Source organism: Melanostigma gelatinosum (assembly GCF_949748355.1).
Source record: "Melanostigma gelatinosum genome assembly, chromosome: 11".
In the NCBI taxonomy this organism is placed as follows: domain Eukaryota; kingdom Metazoa; phylum Chordata; class Actinopteri; order Perciformes; family Zoarcidae; genus Melanostigma; species Melanostigma gelatinosum.
Genome location: NC_136644.1, coordinates 12,468,755 through 12,496,662, shown reverse-complemented (window position 1 = coordinate 12,496,662; position 27,908 = coordinate 12,468,755). Strand labels below are relative to the sequence as shown.

Sequence of the window (27,908 nt, the reverse complement as noted above, 5' to 3'; positions counted from 1 at the left end):
GCCCCACCAGGTGACATCCAACTAGGACATGAGGCCTCTCAAAGAGCAGCCGCAGGCAGCTTTCCAGAGAAATACAGGAGTCATCAGTTCAGCCTGGTCTATTTTCTAGCTGCCACCAAAAATCACCTGTGTGTTGATTTGTTTTTCTGGTTGGTAAACATGTCGTCGTCTTCTAACTGGACCTGCATCACATGTACATATTACATCTAGGACTGTCCTCGGCTAAGACCAAAACGACCAACTAGTCAACTAATCGACTAGGACGGGACGGCCCCAATAACATCGATACACAGTCCAGTGATAATCATTAAGACAGCTTTTCTAGATGTTCCAATGCCATTTTTCACCACTACCAGTGCATACTGTATATATATGTATAGATATTAGTGTAATGGATGTCAACATATATGAAGCGCCACCATCCCGGTCTGTCAGCGACGGGGGACACTCCGGTGTGGAACACAAAAGGATTTCAAATCTGGTTAAAGAGCTTGAGCCACGTTACGAAATCCCCTCACGCACCCACTTCAGTATGAAGATCGTTCCTCTATGATGAGGAAAAGACTGACCGCTCACTTAATTTTGGAGGAGGGGAGATTCATAGTGATGCAGACACGCTCCCTCTGAGAGTCACACAGACAGGTGCTGTAGACACGCCCCCTCTGAGAGTCACACAGACAGGTGCTGTAGACACGCCCCCTCTGAGAGTCACACAGACAGGTGCTGTAGACACGCCCCCTCTGAGAGTCACACAGACAGGTGCTGTATACACGCCCCCTCGGAGAGTCACACAGACACACACCTGCCGCAGGTGCTGACAGGCCCAATAGTAATATCCCATATCAACATACCTGATGTTGCACTTAAACTTAACAGAATTGAGTATTCTTGAATGTTTTTTTTAATTTGTTATTTTTTTTTTTTCAAAATGGACTTCTTCAATATTTTAGTTTCATTGTAAGCCCAGAGTTATTTAAGAAGAAGAAACCATTTTTATTCATATTTAGTCATATACACATACACGAAATTTGACTTCTGCATTTGACCCATCCCTGTATATAGGGAGCAGTGGGCTGCCAATGATAGGCACCCGGGGAGCCGGGGGTTCAGTGTCTTGCTTAGGGACACCACGACACTTGACATGTCCCAGTCGGGGATCTAACCATTGACCCTGCGATTACCAGACAACCCTCTTAACCCAGTGAGCCACGGTCGCCCCGGTTTGCTTTTCTTTGCTGATCCGAAAAATTATCCGAACCGTGACTGAAGAACCGTGAGGTTTGTGATCTGTTGCACCCCTACTATATATATACACAGTATATGAAATAAACAACAATATTTATTCAAGTTTCTCAAAAACTACATTTTACACTTGAACACATCATGATGACGTTCGGTTACAATTGTTTATAATTCAATGTTGCTTTCGTTTAGGTTAGCTGTTAGCTTGGTTGTTTAGCCAATCAGGACTCTTCTGCCCACCTGCTGCTAAGAGCTAATGTCAACTAGTTCTCCTCCTGCTGATTTCAACACCGATGTGTTGTTCACAATATTGCATTATCAGCGAAAAATAGGATGCAAAAGACCACAGGTGTGTACTACTAGATTGCACATTGCAGTGAGAGTATACTTCATGATTTACTTTATAATAGTAGAGCTGACACAGTCGTTATTTCTAGGATTTCCCCTTCATCAGCCAGTGAAGAGCTACTCAAAGCTTTTGAATGTTTTATGAAAATGGCCCCTGAAGTGTTCCATTAATCATTCATCGCCATTTGCCAAAACAAATTGGCATGGACTCTTAATAGTCTCTTGTCTGATTTGATTCCTCCCGCATCAAGGCATTCTTTGGTCATGGTTTCCACAGTCATCACTCATGTAATTTCTAACACAGTTGTCAATGTAGTTATTAATGACATGGTACTGTACTGTAACTGTAGCTCCAATAATCATCCGTGGCGTGGAGGAGGAATGGATCGCCAGTAAATTTGAAACTGCACATGTCGAAGACTAAGTAAATATAACATTCAAGGGCATTTAAAACACAGTTCCTGTTTACTGGTCAAATATGAAAGTTATATGACTCAGACAACCTGTGGTTCCTTGGTTCTACCACTGAACCCAAACATGGTCATTAAAATGGTTTAGAGACAACAGATTTGTGTAACTAAAAAGCTGGTCAGTTACACAAGTGGACTTCACTACCCAATATCAGTTCCATATATTAGCAGACTAAAATAAGATAGGACAAAGTGTAAGTTAGCTGAGTTCAAATCAATTTCCCCGTGTTCTAAAAAAACATCAGGGAGGAAAGGGTCTATTGTTAAATACTCCTTGGGCTGAAAATGAGAAAATAAGGCAGATAATTATCTGTTACTCCCAACTACCAATTCCTGCAGGACAATAAACAGGCAGGTCACAAACCAGCCCACACACCCCTTTCTTCAATACACATTGGATTTTCAGTTGCTTTGTCTTATTTCAGCAAAAAATAAATCCAGATTAAGAAAAATAAAAGCGAGACAGAGTGAAGAGAAGACGGGGGCAACAGACCCTGAGAAGAACAGATACAGGTATGCAAATCAATGAAGTAAGATTGGTGGAGTGAAAAGCAGTGGTGCCGCATGAGAGGGGACAACCATATTTCCTGTCTCCCCACTTTCAGGTGTTATAGTAATAAAGCGGGTATTACGGTCATACTGATGTATAATAATAAGTATTGTCTAAGCCTATGTCCCAACAGGTTGGACCTTTATCCAAACATAATCAAACTTGTGTAGCTAAATTAAAATTAAATTAAAGGGATCTGACATTAAGCTAGACATCCATCTCGCCAAAGTTTCAAAGTAATCTGTTTATATAGAATATATAGAATAGAATTTTTGAGTTTGACATCGTTAGGTTTGGAAGACTTTTCTATAATATCATCCAGCACATACATTATGTACTTGTAGCAGGACTTGAACAACTTTCTAAATATGTCTTTCTCAAATGAACAATTCAGAATTTAGCTTTTTTTTGTTCAATTTCAATTAAAAGTTGCTTTTATCTTCAAATTAAATTGCAAACTCTCAGTCAATGTGTCTTCTACTAAGTTACATTACCAGAAGGTATTTGGTTAAATGAGCTTTTAACATTCAGTCCGACTTCCTCAGTTACATTTTGTTTTTTTTTAATTGATGCACAATCAGTGTTGTGGAGAGGCTGCAGTCTTCTGCGTCAGCTCCCAAAACAAATCACAGTGTGGAGAAAATAATGGACGCAACTCCTTTACTCCAATTTCCTGATTATAAAAGAAAAGTATCTGTGAGCGTCTCATTTATTAAACATGAGGTTTAAATGGCGTTTAGTCTTTGAAAGGCATTACTGACATATTTTTTAATTTACATTTTATTTTGATTGAAGTTGCTGTGTCTCTCCCAGACTTGTTGTTGCCTGACCCAAAATGATGAAACCATTGAACAAAGTAATGAAACATAACTGATCATATCAGAACATTTTCATAATTCTATGGGATGACATTAAAATGTCTCATTAAGTATAGGTATATGACGTGTTTCATGTATGACCATCTATTGTGCAGGTCTGAGTGGCAGTATCTCCTGATATAGCATGACTACTTCATCTCTATAAGTACGCCTCTACTGTATTTTACTTCCCTTACTGCCCTCTGCCTTTGGTCATTGACATACCAAAGCACACCAGAGCTAAAATCACATGGTTTAGCCCCCTTTCTCATTGCTTAATTACCTCCCAGAGGGACTTTGCTGTGCACTTGAATTGTTAAGTGAAGAAACATACTGTAAGATGAGCTGACGGGAAATTTGATAAAAGAGGGAAAAAAGAAAGCCTCATTCACGATGAACACCATGCTTCTGTGATCCTCCTGGAACTGCTCTGTGTGAGTCTCCGTACTGTAGTTACAGTGTGGACCCTCAGGCATGATTGGACTCCAGAATGTGAGTGTGTAGTTAGACAGTGTAATGGACTGATGCACAGTAAATTGCCATCTCGGTGGAGCAGTGAGGTGAGGTGCTGTTGAGGGCAGAGGTCATCTGTCAAAGGTAGTGCGATGACAAGCTTCACTGTGACTCCGTCTCAATGTATGTGTGTCTTTATGCCGAGAGCTCACTCTTTGTTCTTTTACGGCACTTATTCTCACTGCATCACCACCTTTCAACTCCGTCACTCATAAACTGAGTCAACAGGTACACATTTCTGTCGTGAGTGTTTCCAGGGTTTTATTCTTCTGTTAACTAAGAATTCAGAGTAGGCTAAAAAAAAACAGAGCCATGGAGAACTAAAAAAAGCTGGACATGTGTGTCGAATTTCAAGTAAATCGGACATACTGGCCGAGGGGCGTCGCCGGTCCAACTTGTAGCAATCGCTAGAGGCACACAAAAATGCAACCTATATCAGATAGTTATTTTCACCAGGCCTGACAAGTGTGCAAAATTTGGTGAGTTTTGGAGTATGGCAAATACTGCGCCCAAAGTGTAAAAATAAAAATCAGAATTGAAAATAACAATAATCCTTGCAATTTCAATAGGGCCTTCACTGGCCCGACGTTGTCAGTTGATTGGGCCCTAAATAGTGAAAACAAACAATAAAACAATAAAAGAAAGGAAGGCCAATTGCAGCTCAGGTCAGGGTTTGTGTTAAACTCTATCACTGTTGACAGAAAATTGAACATGGGGAGGAGAAAAGAGGTTACAGAAAGAACAGGAGGTGACACAAGAAGTCAATTAAAAGTTTCAGAAGCACAACAATGGTCAACGGAGTTTAGACGAAGTTGAGAGAACAACATGGCCTGAAAGAGGGGCACAGCAAGAGGCAAAGGCAGAAAGAAAGACAAAAGAGAAGAAGGGGCAGGAATTAGAGATTTCTAGGAGAGAAAAGAGAAGTGAGAATAGATCCTGGAAAAAGTAAAAGGCTCATCGACATAGTGAAAGAGGTCAGTAAAAGAGGTAAGACTCGTGTTTTTTGAGGCATGAAAACTCATTCCACCTCTGGACTCCCAGCAAGGAGAGGGAAGTGAGGAAGGCCCCTGTCCCCATGCCTTTATGGGGCATGTCGTTGGAGAGTGCCCCTCTCTGCTCAATGACCCACACCAGGGCAAAGGACAGAGAGAAACACAGGAAAGCAGAGACGGAGGGCTGCAGAGATGTTTTGAAGGTGGGAGAATTCCATTGAGACAGGCTGAGTATTAAATTGCAACAAAGATCAAGAATACCATTTTTACTTCAGATGTGTTTAGCCAGTGCCAAACTACAGAGAGAACTGTTTTAGGAGGTCAGACACTGGGTGAGAGGTTCACAGTTTTGACACAAATAGACAGAAATATCGGTAATGACAACATGAAACACATGAATTCTTATGAATAATTCATAATCAGACTGAAACCCGGAGGGACAGTAAGTAAAGGTGTGCATTGGGCATAGAGCATAATATGAATTCACACACACTGACGCAGTATGTATTGAAAATTACATACGGTAGTTAAAAGGCAAGATCTATTCCTTTTAGCATGGTCAGGGTTAGACATTTAGAAAGATGAACTGCTGTGGATTCTGTCCGATTGACCTTTCTGAGAGGATTCTTCCTCTGAGAACCAAACACCCCCCAGACTCTTCTTCTCCATAAGACATAATGCACTACACACAGCGGAACATTCTGTTGCTTTTACAACTGCTGGCTCCATCCCACACAACAAGAAGTTACTTTTGCATCTCTAAATTTGCACAGCAAAAGCTGCTGTTTGTTGACAAGGATTTACTGTTGAGGGGAGTATGGAACATGGGCGGGTTATGGACAATGAAACATGCAATGTATTATATGTGTTTGCCGAAGGAGCGTCTTTCAGCCAGTAATGTGAGAGTGTATTTGTTAATCTCCACATTGGCCCAATGTCTTTGCAATATTAACCCAACAATGCATGGTGTGCAGGAACCAAACCCAAGCCTCTGGTGTCAATGTCCTTTGCTTTGTATTCTCAACCATCCATTCCAACCTCCTTCCTTTGAGTTCCGGGTAGTATATGAATGCCTGTCATACTTTCTGAATTGTAAAAAAAAAGTTGCCAGTGAAAGTACCGTAATCCAGGCAGTTAATTAGAATAGTATAGAATAGTTCTATCACAAGGTTGTTGTTTTTTTATTTCTTAGAGCACAGGGTGGATTTCTGATGGAAATATTTAATGTGAACCCTAAATTGTTGCTTCGATTAATTGTAAAATATACTGGCAGACTAATTATACTACTATTTTACACAAATGCACTATTTTCAAGCAGATTGAACTTAAGCCTCTCAATGATGGTCCTCCTCAACTTATCAAGAAACCTGCACACAGACTTTAATTGAAAAAGAAGGGAGTGCATCAGATTAATCCCTGTATAACTTTTAGAATCTAACATAATTTTGAGCTCTTAAGGGTTCGTTCCGTCCTTCATAGCGATTCTCTGCTAGCCTACAGCCCTGCTCAATGCCTGAGGGCCTCTTGGTCACTCACAACCACATCAGGAAGAAAGAGTGATGCAGCGTTCATTACCTCTGCTTCAAAGTCTGGAACGCTCTCTGTGAAGATATTAAACATCACAGACTGTGGATACTTTTATACGATGAAATATATTTTAGTATTCTTTGTCTCATCTTTCTGCATTTTTCCCTCAGTGCACTTTGACCACCATGAGCCATAGTCTATGTATGAAATGCACCTTACATATAAACCTGAACATTATTAATACAAACAGCCCGTGGAAAGCACAATGTGGCCTTGAAAAGGGGGCAGAAAACAAGGGATTGTGAGGCCATTCAATACCTTCATTGTCAACTGGGTGGATTGCAAGACCTGAATTGATGAAGTGAAAGCACCATGTGTGTATCTAGCATAAGAAGACCAGCTCTGATCCTCAGCTAAACATTTGAACTGGCACTCGGGTCATCGGCAGATGAGTTAGAACCCAGACTTTTCTCTCCAGACAAGACTAGAAATATAAACGTTGGTTGCTCCAGACAAATGGCTGAAACCATAATTCTGCTAGTTACCCAATGGAAACAAATCTCATTGCAGTCTGTTAATGGGGTATCTGTACGGAAGCCCTCAGAGGTGAGTGAGAAAAAACATTTGGGTTATCGATTTTCTACATCTGATCTGAATTGTTATCCCTCCTCATAACGACTGAAGGACAGGTGAAAATGATTTTCTTTCCCTAAATTGAAAGCTTAAGCAGTTTCAACTTTTTATAATAAATATGATACATCATTTTTTAACGAAATGTGTATGGTGAAGACTGGGGTTTGGGACAAGATGCTAGCCAAACAGTGCAGTAACTGAAAATTAATACAAACGTTATTAAAGCGTTAAAAAAACTTTACAAATGTGTGTGTGTGTGTGTGTGTGTGTGTGTGTGTGTTATGGTGGTGCTCTTCCTCCTCACTCCTCTCCAGTAACTCCTGTTCCTGAATTCCTTTGCTGTAAATTTGGTGTTTTCATGGTCACTGCATCTGACAATACACATCACCTTTTAAGGAGCAAGAGACGTGGCGAGGAAGAGAGAGAGGGGGGAAAGGAGGAAGGGGAAGGGCAAAGTGAAGACCGGGAGAACGAAACAAAAAGTGACACATGTAAAGGTATTAAGGAGACGTGAAATGAGAAGAAAAAGAGGAAGGGAAAGCATGAAATGAAAACATAATGGGATGCAGCAAAGAAGGGAAGAACAGTGAGTGAGAGGGAAATGGTAGCAAGTCACAGTGCTTCTACAACAACAGGTCGGCCAGGACTGACAGTTTGTACTCGGAGACCATTTTAACGGCAGCGTTAGCATCACAGTAATCCTCTTCGACACAGGGGATTTCACTCCATGTAATTAAAGAGGCCATTTAAGCTACAATGGTCCACAGTTATAAAAAAGGAAAGTGGGTGCCACATTGTACTTTCAAAGTATTTCCCTACTGTAAATTCATTTCTGGTGCTATTTCCACACAGGAATCAGTGACATTTTGTCAACTATGACGCCCTTGCAAATACATTATGGAGTGGCATTACAGTGGTTTATATCCAGAAAACAGTGCTCTGGAAGCTGGATAGGTTGATCTCACAAAATAGTGCAATTTCCTAAAAGGAAAAAAAAAAAGTCTTAACTAAGCACAACCATATATTTTTTGTAAATCTAAATATTCTTTTGAATGAATTAATCAGAACTCAGATCCACTACTGATCTGATAACCAATTTCCTGATTGAACTATTAGCTATATTTTAATCTGCAGCGATATTTGATGACAATGAGCTTCATTGACAATTTGAATCTGTTTTGGGGCCGCTCTTCCGCTTTTAAGAAGGATGGTATTCATTTTAACAAGCTGGGTAGCCACCTGCTAGCGGCTAATTTACAGCATGCTGTTCACTCCCATTCACATGATTGACTGTTTACACCTGGATGCCCTGTCCGCTGTCACTCTTCCTCTACGATCATTCATCAGCCACATTCATCCCCTACTAGCAACACTAGCTCCCCCTGGCGGCATGGAGGGTCTCCTACTACTCTCTCCCCAGCCTCTACCGTAACTTCCACTCCACGACCCATGAACATTCCCGTGAGAATCACAGACTCGCGCTCACACCCTAGGTATGGTCGGTTTCGAGGTGCTGCACGAGTGATCCGTCCTATTGCACATACCCCCAAAGCTTCCTGTGCTGATGACGACAGTGTCTTCCCCATCAAAATGTGTCTGATTAATGCACGCTCTATAACAAACAAGGCTCACATTTTAAATGACTTGTTCACAAGTCATAATTTGGCTTTTTTTTTATTTCTGACCGAGACCTGGCAACGGAATATGGAATGCATCCATTTCAATGAACTCTGCCCTGTGGACTGTTCTTATGTTGGGACACCGCGTCTGACAGGCCGCGGTGGAGGCCTCGCCGTGGTCTGGAAGAATCAGTTTTCCTGCCACTTGGGGAGCACAGAATCCTATGTTACTTTTGAACTACAGCTGACTAAAGTGGGCCGACTAAAGCCATTTTACTGTTTTTTAATTTACCGACCTCCAGGTCCTGCAGGTCAGTTTTTATCAGACTTCACAGACTTTCTGACCTCTATTATCAAGCTAGACAAAGTGCTTCTGGTTGGTAATTTTAATCTGCATATCAATGATACCACAGACTGTATTGCTACTGAGTTTGTCTATATTACTGAATCTTTTAATTTCACGCAACATGTTTCTGGCGCCACTCACAGGGGTGGTCACACCTTGGACCTTGTGTTTTCTCTGGGTCTTGATATTGATAATACCCGTTGTGAGGACCTATTGATCAGTGACCATGAATGTATTTTCTTTGATCTTTCTGTCAATACTGACCCCTTGTGTCTGAAACAAACGTTCCACTCCCGCATTATTACTCAGAGTACAGCTGATCATTTCTCTATGCACTTCTGCTGTGATATTAACACAAATCTCGATGATGTTGGACACTTGATAGTCATTTAATGAACATTGCACCACTTTGCTGGATAAAGTGGCACCTCTTAAGGAAAGGACCAGGGCTGCCTATAACACTACTCCGTGGATGACAGATGCTGTGTGCAGCCTGAGACAGAAGTGTCACAGGACAGAGCGGCTCTGGAAAGCTACTGGGCTAGAAGTGCATCGTTTATATCTCAAAGACCTCAGAGTTTCTTTTAATATTGGAGTAAAGCAAGCTAGAACTGCTTATTTTGCCAACCTAATCTCTTCTTCAAAGAGAAATCCCAAGATTCAGTTTGACACAATTAGAGGAATTGTTTCATCGTCTGTCCCCACTTTACCATGATATTCTGCTGACGATTGCAACAAATTCCTTATCTATTTTAATGATAAGGTAACAGGTATTAGGTCTGGCATTCGGCCTGGGATCTGTTCGTCTACTTGTAGCTCCTCGCAATTTCCTACTTTTCTGGACTCTTTCTAGCCTATCAGCCTTCAAGACCTGATGGACTTAATTAACAAAACAAAGCCATCATCTTGCCCTCTGGATATAATTCCATCCTCTCTATTTAAGAAAGTTCTACTAACTATTGGCCCTGCAGTAACATCTATTGTCAATTCCTCATTGTCTACAGGAATTGTCCCTTCCTATTTCAAACATGCCACCATCCAGCCCATATTAAAGAAACCTAACTTTGATCCAGCTTTGCCCATGAACTACAGGCCCATATCAAAACTGCCTTTCCTGTCCAAAATTTTAGAGAAAGTGGTGGCTAAACAACTTACTGCTGCACTGGAGAGGCACAACATGTACGACAAGTTCCAGTCTGGGTTTCGTAAGCAACACTCTACTGAAACCGCTCTCCTGAGGGTTTCAAATGACATTCTCATGTGTGCTGATGCAGGTGACTGCTCTGTGTTAGTTCTTCTGGATCTCAGTTCTGCATTTGACACTGTAGACCATAACATCCTGATTAACAGGCTACGTGATTGGGTGGGCATAACTGGCATAGCATTAGACTGGTTTACATCTTACCTCAATGACAGAAGTTTCAATGTCTCTGTGGGTGATTTTGTGTCTGTTACCTCTCCACTGTCTTGTGGTGTACCGAAGGGCTCAGTTCTGGGGCCTCTGTTATTTTCCCTTTATCTGTTACCTTTGGGGCCGATCATAAAAAGCTATAATGTGTCCTATCACTTATATGCAGACGATATCCAACTTCATCTGTCATTTAAACCCAGCGAGGCATTCACATTAACTAGGCTCCTGGACTGTGTCACTGCCAACAGAGACTGGACGGCAGAAAACTGCTTGCAACTCAACGACTCTAAGACGGAGGTCCTAGTTATTGCTCCAGAGGAGTTTGTCCCCATGATCAGGCAGATTATTAGCCCACTCTCCTCTGCTGCCCATTGCAACCTGCGCAATCTTGGGATTTTCTTTGATCGATCCATGTCGTTTGACCCTCATGTTAAGCAGCTGTCCAGGTCATGTTTCTTCCATCTAAGAAATATCAGTAAACTGAGATCTGTAGTATCAACACCTGAATTAGAAATGATCATACACACATTTATCTCTTCACGCATTGACTACTGCAACTCACTTTTCACATCACTCAGTGTATCTGCTCTTAACCGTCTGCAGGTCATCCAAAATGCTGCCGCCAGATTACTCACCAGGACAAATCGACGGTCTCACATCACCCCCGTACTCCGATCTCTCCACTGGCTCCCTGTAGCATTTAGGATACACTTTAAAATTCTCACCATCACTTACAGAGCACTTCACTGTTAAGCACTTTGTGATACTACTGTCTGTGAAAAGCGCTATATAAATAAAATGCATTCATTCATTCATATTGTAGTTGTGAAGGCACATCATGATTCCATGCCTCCAGCTCATAATTAATCATGTCCAGTGGGTGGGGACTCAGAAATATAACAAACAAGATCTGCTTAAGTTGGTGTCAATTCAATTCAAGTCAAATTGTAATGTTGTTTTAGCCTATAACTGATCACACATGAGAAAAATAGCACAGAGGTCACCTTTGTAGCCAATTAGAGTTTGACCTTTTAGAATGAAATTCAATTGTATGCCCTCTATTGTAAAGTGTGAGGGAATCCTTCCAAAGATAGCTGGACCAATAACAGCTGAGCCTCTACACTAAGTATCCCTCACACACTGAGAAACAGACCAGCGCACAGGCTTTATGGGTAATACAGTTCTCAAAACTATCCGAAAAACAGTGACCCCACTATTACTAACTACATCCTAAGTTATAATCAACAGTTTCATCCAAAAAAGAGTTTATTTGAATTTGTCTGTTATTTTCTTTCAGCAGAATAACCACATCTAATGAAACATGAGGCTCAAAAACAGCAGGCCATCTGGATTATCTCCTTGTATACCAATTCGTCAGCCTGTCATTTCCCATCCTCACCATGTATAAGTGATGGGCAAAGCAGGTGAATGAATGAGGCCATGTCTGGGTGAAAGGTAGATCTACTATAAATGTGGAGTATCACCTGAGTTTAGATGTCTGTATATCCAGTTCAGTCTCTCTTCAGATAGAGGCTGACCTTTGGTCTGTGATACTTGATCAAAAATGACTTGACCTCTTTAGTACCATCAGGATAGAGTATGATCTTTGTCATTCAAAATACACCGTAGAATAAAGTCCAACATTGAGACTTTACAAAACAACCATTTAATTGGTTGACTTGAATCGTATCAGGTACTTCATTGCTGTGCTAATGTGGCTGACTAGCACTTGTGCCAATGAAGTTCATTTGGTTGAGAATGGAGCAGCAAAACAGAAGACGGTGCTTGCTGATGATAGGAACAGTGATGGTAAGAAGGAAGTGGAGAGATAAACTACGGGATAGAACAGGGCATCAATACATGTTATTTTCCTCACATTCAATTGGTTTGGACAAAATCTTCTTCACTCCAACGTTGGCATGGCTCGATTTCCATCTTTTCTTTCTCTCCCTCCACATCTTCACATCACCTCCCGCCATCCTCTTCATCTGACCCCCTCTCTTACTCTCCTATCCTCTGTTATTTAGTATAGGCAGCTGCAGCCTTTTCAGAGCCTCTCATCAGTCCACATTTCTCAGTCCTTATTGTAGCACCAGTGCACTGACCCCTCATCCACCCTCCCTCTCCGTCTCTCTCGCCCTCATTCCCTCATTCATTTTCTCCTGCCAAGTCAGCTCTCGGTGCCTTGTCTCTCTCCTTCCCTCCCTCCTCCCTCTAGCCATTCTTTTACTATCTAGCTCTCTAGCCAAGTCGTTTATATGGAAGACTGTGTTCCTCAAAGCCACTGGGTCTTCCTTTGCTTTCTCTTTTTTTACTCTTTCATCTGTTTTCTATCCTTTTTTTTGTCACAGCCACCAGGATTTGTTTGAACGTATGTCCCACTCTTTGTCTTCACATTTCCATCATATTCCTCTTTTTTTTCTCACTCTCAAAATGAAATTTTCTTTTTGGGCTGAGTAGGAGATGAAACATATTATTGAAATACAAATGAATCTCAATAACAACCAGAGTAAAATCCCCTTGAAGGTTCCCTACATGAAGAATGCTGGATGGAGTGCACATGGTGACACTTTTGCTAGAGTTTTACCAGCAGAAGGGCTATAACAGACGTTTGTCATGAGGGATGCTTGAAGAGAGGATGTGGGTACATTAAAATGAAATGGATTTTCCCCATGGGACCATGCCCTCACCAGAAAAGCCACTCCATCAGTTGTGTTTTCAAACAGCTTACAATAAGACAAGCGCTGCATTTTCTGACAAGCACCCTACTGCAGTCATGAGAAAAGCAAAAGTGATGGTCATTTGATGACACAGCAGATCACAATCACTAGTAAAGTAATCATGACGTTGTATACATATTTCAAAGTAAATATTTAAGGTTTGAGGTTGCGGTAGGGCTGCACGATTATGGCCAAAATCATAATCGTGATTATTTTTGATCAATATTGCGATCACGATTGTTCATTAATTTTAGGGACAACATCTTTTTATTGCACTCACGTTTAAATGACCAACAACACTGCTTCCATTTCCATTGTTGTGCTACATTCAGGCTAATGTACAACTCTTTGCATCAGACTGGTCCTGATCACAGTGCATCTCGTAGAAGGAAAATATAAATAAAATAGTATCAGCACTTTTTACCCAAAATTAAATCAACATAGCACTGCTTTCACTTCCATGTTGTGCTACATTCCAGCTAATGTACGTCTCTGCATCGCTATGCGGCGCAGACACAACTCGAACGCACTCTGTGCATATGATTTGTTCTTGGTTAACATCACTTGCCCTAAATCCAAAAAACTTCCAGACAACGAATGATGATCCTTTGCGAGGGGCTAGCTCCTCACCTTCTGCTCCTGATATTTGATTTAGCTTTCACACGACACCCGTGACCGTCTGCTCTGTTGTCTGTCTCTCTACTTCTACCGGAGCCTGCAGGGTACGCAGTCGGCTGACTGTTAGATGAGGAAGCTCTTGATTTGATATGTAGCGGAGCACGCATTTTAAACGTCAATATCGCAGACGATCATGCTCATTTAATCGTGGCAGCCAAAATCGTGCGTGATCGCGATTAAAATTCGATTAATTGTGCAGCCCTAGGTTGAGGTGGCTCATACATCACCTGCCTTTGACAGAGGAGACTGAAGTCAGTGTTATTTATTTAAAACCTGACCACAAGTAGCTTCAGTTGCCAAAATGTAATGGCACCGTGACCATAGAGGTGGGAGATCAGGATCCACTCGTAGTAAATGTTTTGTAAGGTTTATGAGGGTCCTTTTGGAATGCTAAACAGAATATTGACATTCAGGTTTTGAGTCCTGCTGGCAAACCACCAAAAGAAAAATAAGACTGCATATAAATCTACCACATTCCTTTTGTGAGTAACAAAACATTACCTTAGTACAATTACACTCGGTTCTGCTATCAGTAATTGAGTGAGGGATTGTGCTCAAGACCAACATGTAAAAGAACTTTTACTGTGTTGTCTCGACTTTCTTGCTTATCTCCTCCTAAATTTGAACATTTAGGGCGTCATTTATATGTTGAGAAATGTTCAGGTTAATCTTACCCACTATTGACAACGGAGACAAACTTGTTTTGTAATTGCTCTGCTTCCATTAGATCTGTGCTGGCAGGTTTGTTTGGACCTATTGTATTCATAGCAGCATGTCTGTCTTTTTCCAGACAGACGAGAACAGGCTTCTGCATAGAGATCCCGGGAACAGAGATGTATTGGTCGATATGAACGCTAATTGACAGGGCTAGTGCTGAAACCGACTCTACTGCGTTCCGTCAAGAACAAATACATTTAAACGAAGTGAATATAACATAATTATACACTGGCCAAGGTTCCATTTATTCTGGCCAAGATATGACATTTTTAACTGACACATGCAGTGTAAAGATGGTTATGGTTACAACTAAAGCCTGCTTCACAATCTGCCAATGTGCACCAAGTGTCTTATTCAGCAGATGTGTGTAAATTGGCGTCCTTGGGCCCACTCTGTGGCTGTAACCTACTAATCCACACATCGGAAGCGAAGCCAACATTACCCTGGAGTGCGGTATTTATATATGGATACGATGTATGAAAGCGCTTTTGAATGATAAAAAAGATGCATCTGGAAAACACATCAAGAATGCAAGCAGGACATTAATAAGAGGGGCATTATCTCAGTGTGTATTTGACTGGGTAAACTTAACCAAGCAGTTGTGTTGCTAGGGTTGTCATGAGAACCACTGACTCAGTATCAATGACAATACTCATTTATCTACAGTATTGTATGTAAGTACTGGAGATCAGGGCTTGAGACTAACAGCGTCTCAGCGTTTATAGAATATTTCCCTGATAATTCTGATATACTGTGAACAATAAATCCCTCGTCACGAGGATGGCCAGTTAACGTTAGCTGCTAGCAGCCGGTGAGCTGCACAGTCCTGCTTTGCGACATAAAGGAGCTAAGAGCTGACATACTGAGGTTGCATTGAGTTGCATTATGATGCCTTCAAGCTATATTCATATATGAATATATATATTCATGAAAGCTATATATATTTGCCAGTCTTTTCAAAATGGCAGCCATCACAACAAGCACATTTTATGGAAAAAAGAAAGGTAAACATGATAATCATATTTAAAATGTTATATTTTGATTGTTTTTAGTAAGTAAACATCTAAGGAGTAATTTGAGTGAGTTTTCAGAGCTGAGCTTATTTATTGTCAAAGGAAAAACAACTAATGTATTAACGTACACTGTAGTGCATGTCAGGACTTTGTACTTATGTATATTTCAATTTTTTAGTAGAGAGCTCTATGACAGAGAGGATTCTGAACAGAATCATTGAGGCAGATTCAGACCTAGACCTATCAGAAGATGAGAGTCCAATGGCCGAGACAGGAGAGGGTGAGAGTGAGGAGGTTATAGTAGTTATTGAAGAGCTTCTAGTGGTCAGTGAGGAGGTTCTAGTAGTTATTGAAGAGCTTCTTGGGTTCAGTGAGGAGGTTCTAGTAGTTATAGACAAGACAGCCAGGCCTTGCAATGACCTGCAAAGAATACCTCCTAGCCTACCCGGAGTTCACACTCCTCTTGGCTGAGGAACTGATAGCCCAGGGACAGGCATGTCAACGTGAAAATATGTTCATACATTTTTGAGATCCTGCTGACCAACTGGAGCAAAATCAGATTTTTTAATTTTGTTAATGTTTCACACTCGCCATTAATGAAGTCCTGTTGTACACTACAGTGCACATGTTGTAATATTTTAATAAAGTTAGGTTTAAAAAAAAAATCTTTGCAATATGTTTGGTACCACCCGAACACTAAAAAAAGAATAATTAAAACACTTTTTTCCTGGGATTGTTTTGTTTTTCACCTTGATATCATGAGAATTCTGGAATTTCACAGTTATTGGTATCAACTACTACATTTTTGGTATTGTGACATGACATCCCTACTTAAACCTAACCAACGTTTCAGAGTGTAAACCAAGTGTTCCAATGTTAACCAGCACCGTTTCACAACTTTAACCTCATGTACGAAGCTAACCTCCACCGTTTCACGACGTTAACCATGTTCATTTACTCTGTAAATTGCTGCTGCTACAAACTAATTTCCCCCTGGGGATGAATAAAGTTTATTTCTATATATCTATCTATGTGTTAAAAAGCTAACCACAACCGTGTCAGAACCTTAACCATGTGTTACAACATTAGGCGCCACCGTTTCACATCATTAACCAACGTGTTACAACATTAACCGCCAGTTTCACAACGTTAACCTTGTGTTACAACATTAACCGCAACCGTGCCACAACCTTAACCACGTGTTACAACATTAACGGCCAGTTTCACAACGTTAACCGTGTGTTCCAAAACTAACCGCAATCGTGTCACAACCTTAACCTTGTGTTACAATGTTAACCAGAACCGTGTCACAACCTTAACCTCGTGTTACAATGTTAACCGGAACAGTGTCACAACCTTAACCTCGTGTTTCAATGTTAACCAGAACCGTGTCACAACCTTAACCTCGTGTTACAATGTTAACCGGAACCGTGTCACAACCTTAACCTCGTGTTACAATGTTAACCGGAACCGTGTCACAACCTTAACCTCGTGTTACAATGTTAACCAGAACCGTGTCACAACCTTAACCTCGTGTTACAATGTTAACCTGAACAGTTTCACAACGTTAACCTCGTGTTACAATGTTAACCGGAACCGTGTCACAACCTTAACCTCGTGTTACAATGTTAACCGGAACCGTGTCACAACCTTAACCTCGTGTTACAATGTTAACCGGAACCGTGTCACAACCTTAACCTCGTGTTACAATGTTAACCGGAACCGTTTCACAACGTTAACCTCGTGTTACAATGTTAACCGGAACCGTGTCACAACCTTAACCTCGTGTTACAATGTTAACCGGAACGTTTCACAACGTTAACCTCGTGTTACAATGTTAACCGGAACCGTGTCACAACCTTAACCTCGTGTTACAATGTTAACCGGAACCGTGTCACAACCTTAACCTCGTGTTACAATGTTAACCGGAACCGTGTCACAACCTTAACCTCGTGTTACAATGTTAACCAGAACCGTGTCACAACCTTAACCTCGTGTTACAATGTTAACCGGAACCGTTTCACAACCTTAACCTCGTGTTACAATGTTAACCGGAACCGTGTCACAACCTTAACCTCGTGTTACAATGTTAACCGGAACCGTGTCACAACCTTAACCTCGTGTTACAATGTTAACCAGAACCGTGTCACAACCTTAACCTCGTGTTACAATGTTAACCGGAACCGTGTCACAACCTTAACCTCGTGTTACAATGTTAACCAGAACCGTGTCACAACCTTAACCTCGTGTTACAATGTTAACCAGAACCGTGTCACAACCTTAACCTCGTGTTACAATGTTAACCAGAACCGTGTCACAACCTTAACCTCGTGTTACAATGTTAACCGGAACCGTTTCACAACGTTAACCTCGTGTTACAATGTTAACCGGAACCGTGTCACAACCTTAACCTCGTGTTACAATGTTAACCGGAACCGTTTCACAACCTTAACCTCGTGTTACAATGTTAACCGGAACCGTGTCACAACCTTAACCTCGTGTTACAATGTTAACCAGAACCGTGTCACAACCTTAACCTCGTGTTACAATGTTAACCGGAACCGTGTCACAACCTTAACCTCGTGTTACAATGTTAACCAGAACCGTGTCACAACCTTAACCTCGTGTTACAATGTTAACCAGAACCGTGTCACAACCTTAACCTCGTGTTACAATGTTAACCAGAACCGTGTCACAACCTTAACCTTGTGTTACAATGTTAACCGGAACCGTTTCACAACGTTAACCTCGTGTTACAACGGTAACGGCCAAGCAAAAATACCCAGGACTTGAAAAAGACCAACCATAAAACCCTGCAAATCTTTGAGAGCAGTGCAAGGCTGAAAAACAATGAGAGATTAGCACCAAGGATGTGGACAAATCTCAACTAAAATAAACAACTTTAACTCATACATTGACAGAAATATAAACTGGATTAAACTCAAACAAGACAAACGGTTGTAGTATATCATTTTAAAAATATTCTTCCATCTGTGTCTCATTTCATAGTCAGGGCAGTGCACTGGCTGTCACACACATACACAAGCACTCACACACGCTTCCACTCTATCTCCTTGTCTGCCTCTCTCTCCGTCTCTCTGTCTCCTGGTATGGAGTCTGCTACAACATTTTGATTTACTTAAGTGACTCCATTCTGCAATCAGCCTCAGACGTGAGCAGTGTGTTTGTGCCTTTTACCTTGTATGTGTGTTTGATGCTTGAATACCAGCCACTACCCTGGGGTTCATTAGCCTGATCAATGATTGACTCTCTTCTCATTCTCTCTGCTCTTACAATTTTCTTTCGAATATCTTTTCTGCAGTTTGACCTGACTCTGTGCCTCTATCCATTGATTCCTTTTCATGTCAAGAAGGGTCCTTTCTTTCGTTCTTCCTTCCTACTCTCCATCCCTTCCTCCCGTCATTGATCAGGTCTGGTGTTGAGGAGAAATATGTTTTTCTCTCTCTCTCTCCCGCCCTCTCTCTCTCTCCCTCCTTCCTCTCTTCCATTCAATGGTCCATTGATTAGTTCTGGTGTTGAGGAGAATTGCATACTTGGTCCCAAAGTAAAAAGCACTAAGTGTTATTCGTGTTTCTCTCTCCGCCTCGGTCTGACCTCCCTTTTGCTTTCAGCATAGGCGCTGTCAATATGCCTTGGCGTCATCCCCGTTTGCAAAGAAACTTGTCTGTTTTCTTTTGCTTTTTCCGCTTCGAGCTGATAGCCATGGCGTCTCTGAGGCATCTAAAGGCTGGATGCTGGAGGGTTTTTTTGCGTCTTCACTCTCGGGGAGAGCTGAGGAGTGGCGTGCTATTACACCGTCTTTGTTCACTTGCTTTTAAACAAATGCCACTGCTGGGTTAAAACTATTTACAGAGCTAATACTGGCTTTTTAATGGAAAATATATAAGGTGCAGTTTGTCTGAATAGTTACTTTATTTGTTATATAATTAATCACTATCACATAACCTGAACCGAATAATGTGACATTTTGATCAGATAAGAAATTGTTTTAATATAATTAATATCCTGTCTTTGAATAGACAATTTAAATTTGGTAGCTAATTATTGTTTGTAAGTAATTATTACACAACACATGGCTAAATTCGTAGCAGGTAACCTGAGATGAGATGAGTTATACATGCAAATTGTAGCTGAATGTAAGACAGTAAATGACAATAGAAGTCCTGTGACAACATGTTACTTTCTGGTATTGTTTTCTGGTATTGTTTTGAGGATCATGAAAGACTAGTTTTGTACCAGATTTTGTGATCAGAAAGAGTCTATTGTCCATCTATAACCTTGTAGTATGTGAATAATGAGAGAAATAACCGTTGTCATTCTGAGAGACTGAGGTGCATGACAAGAATGTGTTGGACTCTGCTCAAGCAACTCTACTACACCCAAACCAATTCAGACTGGAAACTGATTCCCTGGTTGCCTATGTGCTTCGGTGATCAACAATAATTTAACCGATTTGTTTATGATCCATCGTAGACCTTTCTGCCAGAGTGAATACATTTTTGTCCCTCAGAGCAACACAGCGGTGCTGTTGATTACAGTGAGAATGCAAGAAGCCTTAGCCTGAGGCAGCAGTGTGAATAAAATAATACCGTGTCCGTGCCACACCCTGTGTTACACTTTGAGGGAGGAGAAAATGAAAAGGCTCACTGTTCAGCCTGCTCTTATAAAACAAAGAAAAATAAAGCTGTGCAAGTGTGGGAGAGACACATCGCAGCTCAGACTCTAATGTCGTCAGGCAACAATTGACTTCCCACTGCAGAGACGTCCATAGATAGAAACAAGCCTGTCATATGCTTTAAAGCACGTGTCAAACTCAAGGCCCGCCACGTCATTTTATGTGGCCCGCGAATCCGCCAGCAAAAAAAAAAAAAAAAAATCTTTTTTTTTTGGAAAAATAATTAAAAGTTAGACTTGAAAATAAAAGTATCCCCATGGTCGAAATTAAGAGATAGAAAGTTGAAATTATGAGATAGCATGTTGTCTGTGTACCGACATTAAAACTATCACAACAGGTGGACAGGAGAGGCAACAGCCCGAAAAGCGGTTTTCCAACAATTGAAAAAGATCGACAAATAATGTTCATAAGACCTGACTCTCAGTGAGGAGCTCTTGGATGTAGCTGTCATGCAGGACGACGACAGGGAGGAACATTAGTGATGCAGAGAGGTGACACAAACAGCTTTGAACAAAGTTAATGTAATAACTTGTGTTTGATATTTGTCTTTGTTATTTTCTTTAATAGTTTGATCTTTGATAGAGGAATGTGGGTTTCTTAACCCTAAACTAAGAAATGTGTTTAAATATCATTTTTCATTTGTATAACTGCATGTACAATATTTTTACACTTGAATAAACAACAATCAAATGCAGAGAGTTATTTAACAATATGTTAGGAGAAGTTAGTTATACAGTCTTACAGTTACAACCGGCCCTTTGAGGGAGACCGTGATGCTGATGTGGCCCGGAGTGAAAATGAGTTTGACACCCCTGCTTTAAAGTCTGCTCTATTCAAACACCTTCATCTGCATATCGTTCTTTTACACTCTAAAAACACCACTGATATGCAAGCCACCACATGTTTTCAGTGCCTTAAGTGTGAATACAAACTCATAGGCAAAGGCTATGTTGAATGAATAAATTGACAATAGCACAACAAATCAAACCTTTCTGTCAATTCAACGAACAACAAAATGGACCGATTCTTCCATCCTCCTTTTTTGATGAATGAATATGCTACATGCACATTTGTATGAGCACTGTACATTACCAAACAAATAATGCTCTCATTGTAAATTCAGCATCGCATACATGTCTACAACAACAGAGTGATCCTCACCGATCTGTTCTCAGTTTCCCTTTTTTAACATAAATACTGTTTTCATCCACTAATTATTTTTAATCACTTCTATTTTGCCTGTTTTTTCTGAATGTTTAATTTACCATTCATGAACTTCCCTGTATCCCATGTCTCACATTAAAAGCCAAAGCAGGAAAGGGATTAGATTATGTCCTTTGAGCCTTGAGCTGGAAGGCTTTTAATACTAAACAGCTGTGGTTCTTTTCCTTTCTGTAGTTGAGGTAAATAAAGGCCACTATTTTAGGATTTAAGGTAGCCACTATTGCCAATAGCTGGAGTAAAGCAATGACCTATTTTACACTGTTGACATTTAAGCTTTATCGCCATTACATAAACCAGCAATCGGGGACGAGCACACGGGGTGGCTAAAGTGGCTCAAGCTGCTGTTACGCCATTAAATCAAATAAAATGTTGTCGTTAAGACAATAAGCTCCAAACTGTGCTACACGGAGCACCAAGCAAAAAGTGTATGCAGTGCATTCAGACCTATAAATAACAAAAAACAGCCTTTTGCCTGATATCACATTGATTAGCTTATAAAAAATGACACTCACTACTGTTGTAAGGCAGTGTAAAGTGCTTTCTCATTTAAATAAATTAGCCATCAGCAGCAGAGATGTATCTGCATTACAACTGCAGTCTCTAGTATTTGCTTTATAGCAGATATTATATATTTTTTTTGCAGCGATCGCACAGTGGCTACTTTGAAGCAGCAACCAGACTCTCATAATAATTGACCCTCTGTTGAATATAGTAGTGGGACTGTTGTGCACATGCATACCCTCATAAGACTAATGCAACCCTTTAAAATATGTGATTAAAAACAATTACTCAACATATGTTGTGTTGATGAAGATGTAGCCGTTATTGTTTCTATATACTCACTTAAAAGGACTTTCAGGCTCTCTGGAAATTCAACATCATCTGCTGATTAATAAATATTTGGGATCCAAGCACGCAGGCACACTTTACATCTTCAGAGAAGTATTTTCTTCTTTTGTGGTCTGATTTGTGGTTTTGCGTTATCACTGGCAGCCACAATGTAATATTAATTATTGATATTACCTGCTTGCTAGTGCTAGCTTTAGGGGTAAGATAATGTAGTCAGTTATTTATCCTCCTTCTCTGGTGTAGTTTAGCTACGTTAACTTGATATTTACCTGGAAGCAAGTTGGCATATTTGTCAATTATAGAATGTTCCTTTTGAGAGCTGCACATTACAGTGACAATGCTCTTTTCAAGGAGGTGGCAGAGAGAGAGGGAGAAATATCTGAGGGATGCAGCAAAGGGACAATAAGTGGTGTTCTTTGAAACTCAAAATATGCATATTACTGCTACTACTTCATTTTATAAAGTACCGGTAACTCCGCAGACACAGTAGTATAAAGACATCAAGTATTGATTGCAATTATCAGTTATCAAGACAGTAATCAAGCAGCTACTCTTGATATTAATGATAAACGTACTATTCTATTTATATTGTGTGTAAATGGGTTGCCTACAGCCTGGTGTCACTCCCAAGGTGTCACCTTCAGTGTAAAGAAACTACACCAAAGGCTTCGTTATGGTGACGCCACTGACCTGGTCTGAGAAGGCAGGTGACACTAGTGAGTCCTGGTCATCCTTGACATCAAAATAACACTGTGCTGCTTGTTCTTGACTTACACCAGTCCCGTCTCAGTCAGTCAGTGCAGCCAGGTTCACAGAAACCTCACTGAGATGCAGACAAGGCACAACACTGTGCACCTGATGCAGCACTGCCCAACTGCCCATCGGCTCACACAAGGTGTTTTTCTTAAAACTTGATGTTCCAGCATAATTTAGATCAGGGATTCCCAAAGTGGGGTGCGCGCACCCCTGGGGGTGCGCGAGCTGCCTCTAGGGGGTGCGCGAGAGGAAAAGTGTAATGGCGGTCTGATGGTGTAATAATATTAAATATAAAAACAAAAATGTAATTTTAATTTAAAAACTGTCAGGTGGGACATCTGAAGCTATCAGTCGTAAAAGAGGAGAGGGACAGAGAGAGAGAGAGAGAGAGGAATCGGAGGCGAGGGGAACGGAGAGGTGCGTTGGGGAGAGACCGGGAGAAGAAATCGAGCCAGAGTCAGAGGAAGATGAGACGGAGGAGACCGAAAAGGAGGAAGGGATAGCACAGACAAATCGGGAGCACATCGGCCCATCGCGGAGTCAAGGTGAAAAAAGAGGAAACGAGAGTGAGCATCAGACTGGGGAAAAAAGAGGAAATATGATGAAAAGTATGTGTGTCTGGGCTTCACTTGGATTGGCAACGCAGATTCCCCAAAGCCACAGTGCGTGGTGTGCAGTGAGGTTCTGGCTAACAGTCTGAAGCTCTTATTTACGTCGCCACCTGAACACCAAGCATGCCAGTGCAAGTCAAAAGCCCCTTACATTGATTATATCGAAATTGGAGGAGTTACAAAACAGCCAAAAACAACTGGAGTCTCATTCATGTGTTGGGTCTATAAATGACGCACTACGGGCTTCATATCTGGTTACAGAATAGCGAGAAAGGGGCTACCGCACACAATCGCCGAAGACGTGAGCTTGCCAGCTGCCAGAGAGATGGTGGAATGTATGATTGGGGAGAAAGAAGCAAAAAAGTTGGACATGATCCCGGTGTCCAACAACACTGTGTCGCGCCGCATCGATGCTTTGTCCGAAGACATCCTGGCTACATTAGTCGGTCATTAATTGTAAATTAAATGTGATAATCTGCCTCTGAGCCTGTGCGTGTGTGCTCGCCATCCGTATTGCTCTTTAAAAGTGACGCCTTGTGTCACTGAAAGTTATTGAAACTTTGTTGCAGTGTTTCAGGGCGTTTTCACACCTTCAGTTCGTTTGCTTTGTTGCAGTTGCTCCTTTGTTCGGTTTGTGTTCACACTGCAACATTTAACAGCGGACTAAATCTTGTAAACAAATGCCACGCGCGAGCAAACTGTTCTCTCATTGGTCCGATTCTTATGCGGCTATGAAGGCTTAAAAGGCTCTGTTGCTTTTTTTTTTTTTTTTTTTTTTATTAAGGGGGGGGGGGGGGGGGTGCGCGAACCCGGTCGGGATGTAGAAGGGGGTGCGCGGCCTAAAATGTTTGGGAACCGCTGATTTAGATTGATACAATATGTCTTCTATCAGCCATTAATGTCGCCTGTACATCACTGTCACACTAGTTTGTAAGAATGGCCTGAACCTAAAACCCATTTTCCATGTGGTACAGCGAGGCAGACTTTCAGGAAGAGACTTTATGGGCATAAAAAGTACTATTTGCCGCTGTCTCTGATGCTTCACATAGTACTTGGCTGTCTCAATAAATAGCCAATAAAAACACGTGTTCTGAGGGAAGAAGGGAATAGAATAGCCTGGATTCTCTCTTGCATTCTCACACTCTGTGTTTCCCCCTGCTCAGCATCCTCCTGCTGTAAACAAGGAGTTTAAAAAAACATTGGTTTCTGCATTTATGTACTTTCCTCTTTATGTGCAAAATAATATAAGCTAGGGGCCTCTAGTTTACTTTGCCTCAATGCTGGACTTCCCGCAAAATCACTGGTGCAAAGAAAAGAGAGCTGGGAGGAAGGATACGGAGTGATATGAGCGAATAAAGAAAAAAAAGCATGTCTGAAGAGTGCAGGAAGTGGTGAGCGAGATATTTTAGATGTTTGGCTGAACATTGCTTGGTTAGGTCAGGCTGGGACTGCTTTGGGATAAGAGGACCACACGCACATCTACAAACACCCACACATGCACAACCTTTTAGCCATTTACAGACCCTATTCCAGAGCTGTTTCTCATTATGTTTAGAGGGCAATGTATATACGAGGAGACGTCTGTCTGTCTCTCTATTTCCTTCACTCCATGCAGCTAGCTTTCTGTTTCTCACTCTCCTTCCTCAGAAATCTCCTCCCTCTTTATTTCTCCCTTTCATGCCCTCTCCTGATGCAGCCTGACTCTAATTGTGGTTGTCTTAGTTCCTTTCTTCAAACCATCAAAGTATGTTTCCTATCAAACTCCTGACTACAAGAAAACTGATCCAGGGTCATTGGCCAGCCAACACGACTCTGCATCTGGTCCTTGTCAACCAACACAGGCAAACATATCTCAGATCAGTACTCTGATTTGATCCAAACTCAGCCCCTTCTGGGCCAATGTGGTTCAAACAGCCAGACTTGGGTTTCATCCTCAACTTTTGCAGCCTAACATTTGCCATGTGGAGAGCTTCCAGGAGCAGACCCGATGAAGCATGGTTGGACCGATCATAAATGGCAGCTGTCTCACCTTGGTGTGTCCATTGTTGAAATGAGAGTGAAAGATATGCTTTGCACACTGCCCTAATTGAGAATTGTCTGTTTAAGGAGTTACTGACCAAAACAAAGTGGCCTGATTTGATTGGTGGAATTGATCTGAATTGTTTTAATTCATCCCACTTATTTGATGCTTACTGTAGAATTTCCAGTCGAACACAGTGGAGCCATTTGCAATGTTCCTCCAGCACTTCTTTCTTTACGTGACCCAATAAGAAGCAGAGTTTAAGTCGGGCAGGTAACTCCAGGTCTGAAAAGAGAAGCCAATGCCGAACTGCCTTTAACTTGCATTCTCTCTACTGGCCAGCGACTCCTCCGGTTGCAAAGAGATGTCTGGTTGTATAGAAGTCTATGAGAAAAGGACTCTACTTCTCACTTGATTTGTTACCTCAGTAAAGATGAGTTTATGGTCTCAATCTCTAGCCCAGTTCCAAGTCTTTTTCAATACAGCTTCACATAAGTTTTTCTGATAGATACTGGAATCAAATAGTCACGATTACATTCACCTTTCTTAATTAATAATTATAGCTCTAGCCCTATTTTTAGGCCTCTGCTCGAAAATTGCATACCCATACTCAAGAGAGTCCACAGCTCTAACTACATGGTCTATTTTAATCATTTTGATGGTCTGATACAGGTAACACTTGTGAGATGTGTTGAATTGTGTAAATATGGTGTATATGTTCCTGGTTAATAACTAATACACTTATGGCACAGCTCAAATTGAAAAATCCTAATAAAGCAGTTTGACACCATTTGGAATAATTGAGCAGTTATGAGTGTAATATCTGTCAATCATAAAAATATATGAATCATAATGTGTGTGTGTGTGTGTGTGTGTGTGAGCCTGGTATGGCCTGTGGTCGGCAGATTTACTCAAGAAACACCTTTTTCAATGTGGGATAGTCCAACGGGAGCCATGCGGGGGTGTTTGATCGTATCCGGATCTGTTTACTGACTAACAATCGGAAAATGCTGGGCGAACCCCCCTCCCTACATGGATTGGTCACAGAATCGCCTTCCATTTTGTCATTTATTTGGCCAGCGGATTGATATCAGTCAGACACACAGCACAATATGGAGGACACAGCTGCGCCGAAATCCGGTGGAATAAATCTATTTTTCATCTCCAAAATCACCAAAACGTAAGTTTTCGGACCCAATTTTTTTTCTCGTGACCTGTGGCTGATGTTGGCAAATATATCCATAACTTTTGAACGGTTTGAAAGAGTAATTTCAAAAACGCTACGCAAATCCGGGTCGAATCACGGCCTTGCTAGATGTGCTGCATCCGCCATGGACGCTCGGTGCTTTGATTGAGAGATGAATACAAAGACCATAGTACACAGTTTTCTGCCAAAAAAAACGTGGTTTTGTGGTAAAACTTGTAGTATTCTTCTAGATATGATCTTAGTTCATGTATAATTGTGTTTTGCATTGTGTAAAATGGCTCCCGTGGTTGTTTCGCCCAGAATCTCTTTGTTAGACAGGTATTTGTTTTTTATTCGTTTCGCAAAAGCGAATTATACACAGAGTACACATGTGTGTACCCCCTCTAGGTCCCCTTTAAAGGGGACCCTAGACATTAAAAGGTTTTAATTCATAGTTTGCTGACCTTGCTTGGACTCACAAACTGAATTGGTTTCTTTTGTGTTGATAATCAGTTGCTCTCCAAGAGTAGACACAATTTTAGAGTGTTGTGTGATAAGACACAGAAACACACATGAAAGGGAGGGAAGGTTGGAAAGCAAACAAGCAATAAATGGCTGGGAGAAGCCGTGACAGAGATGGAGAAAGTGGACTGATCTCACGAGCACAACCGTTGGCAGCACACTGGAAGTCAACAGCAGTTCAAACCTCCATACCATGCTTGCTGGCCAAGTGTCGTAAGTGATCTCAACATTTATTATAAGTAGGAAACCTGACAAACAGCCTCAGCTCATATATGCCGGAGCCTGCAATAGACGACAGTCACAAATTAACCGAGGGAGGGAAAATAGTGGAGGGAAAGTTGGGTTGACTAATTTGACTACCTGCCTGGTTGAGAGGAAATATGACAAAATATGAGCAGGTATCTGAAT

At 41.2% G+C, this 27,908-nt stretch overlaps 1 protein-coding gene across 3 annotated transcripts in view; it reads right to left on the bottom strand.

The window, feature by feature from the left end:
• tenm3 (teneurin transmembrane protein 3) overlaps positions 1 to 27,908 on the bottom strand; it is a 203,763-nt gene that overhangs the window by 131,605 nt on the left and 44,250 nt on the right. The gene's annotated exons all lie outside the window — the stretch shown is intronic.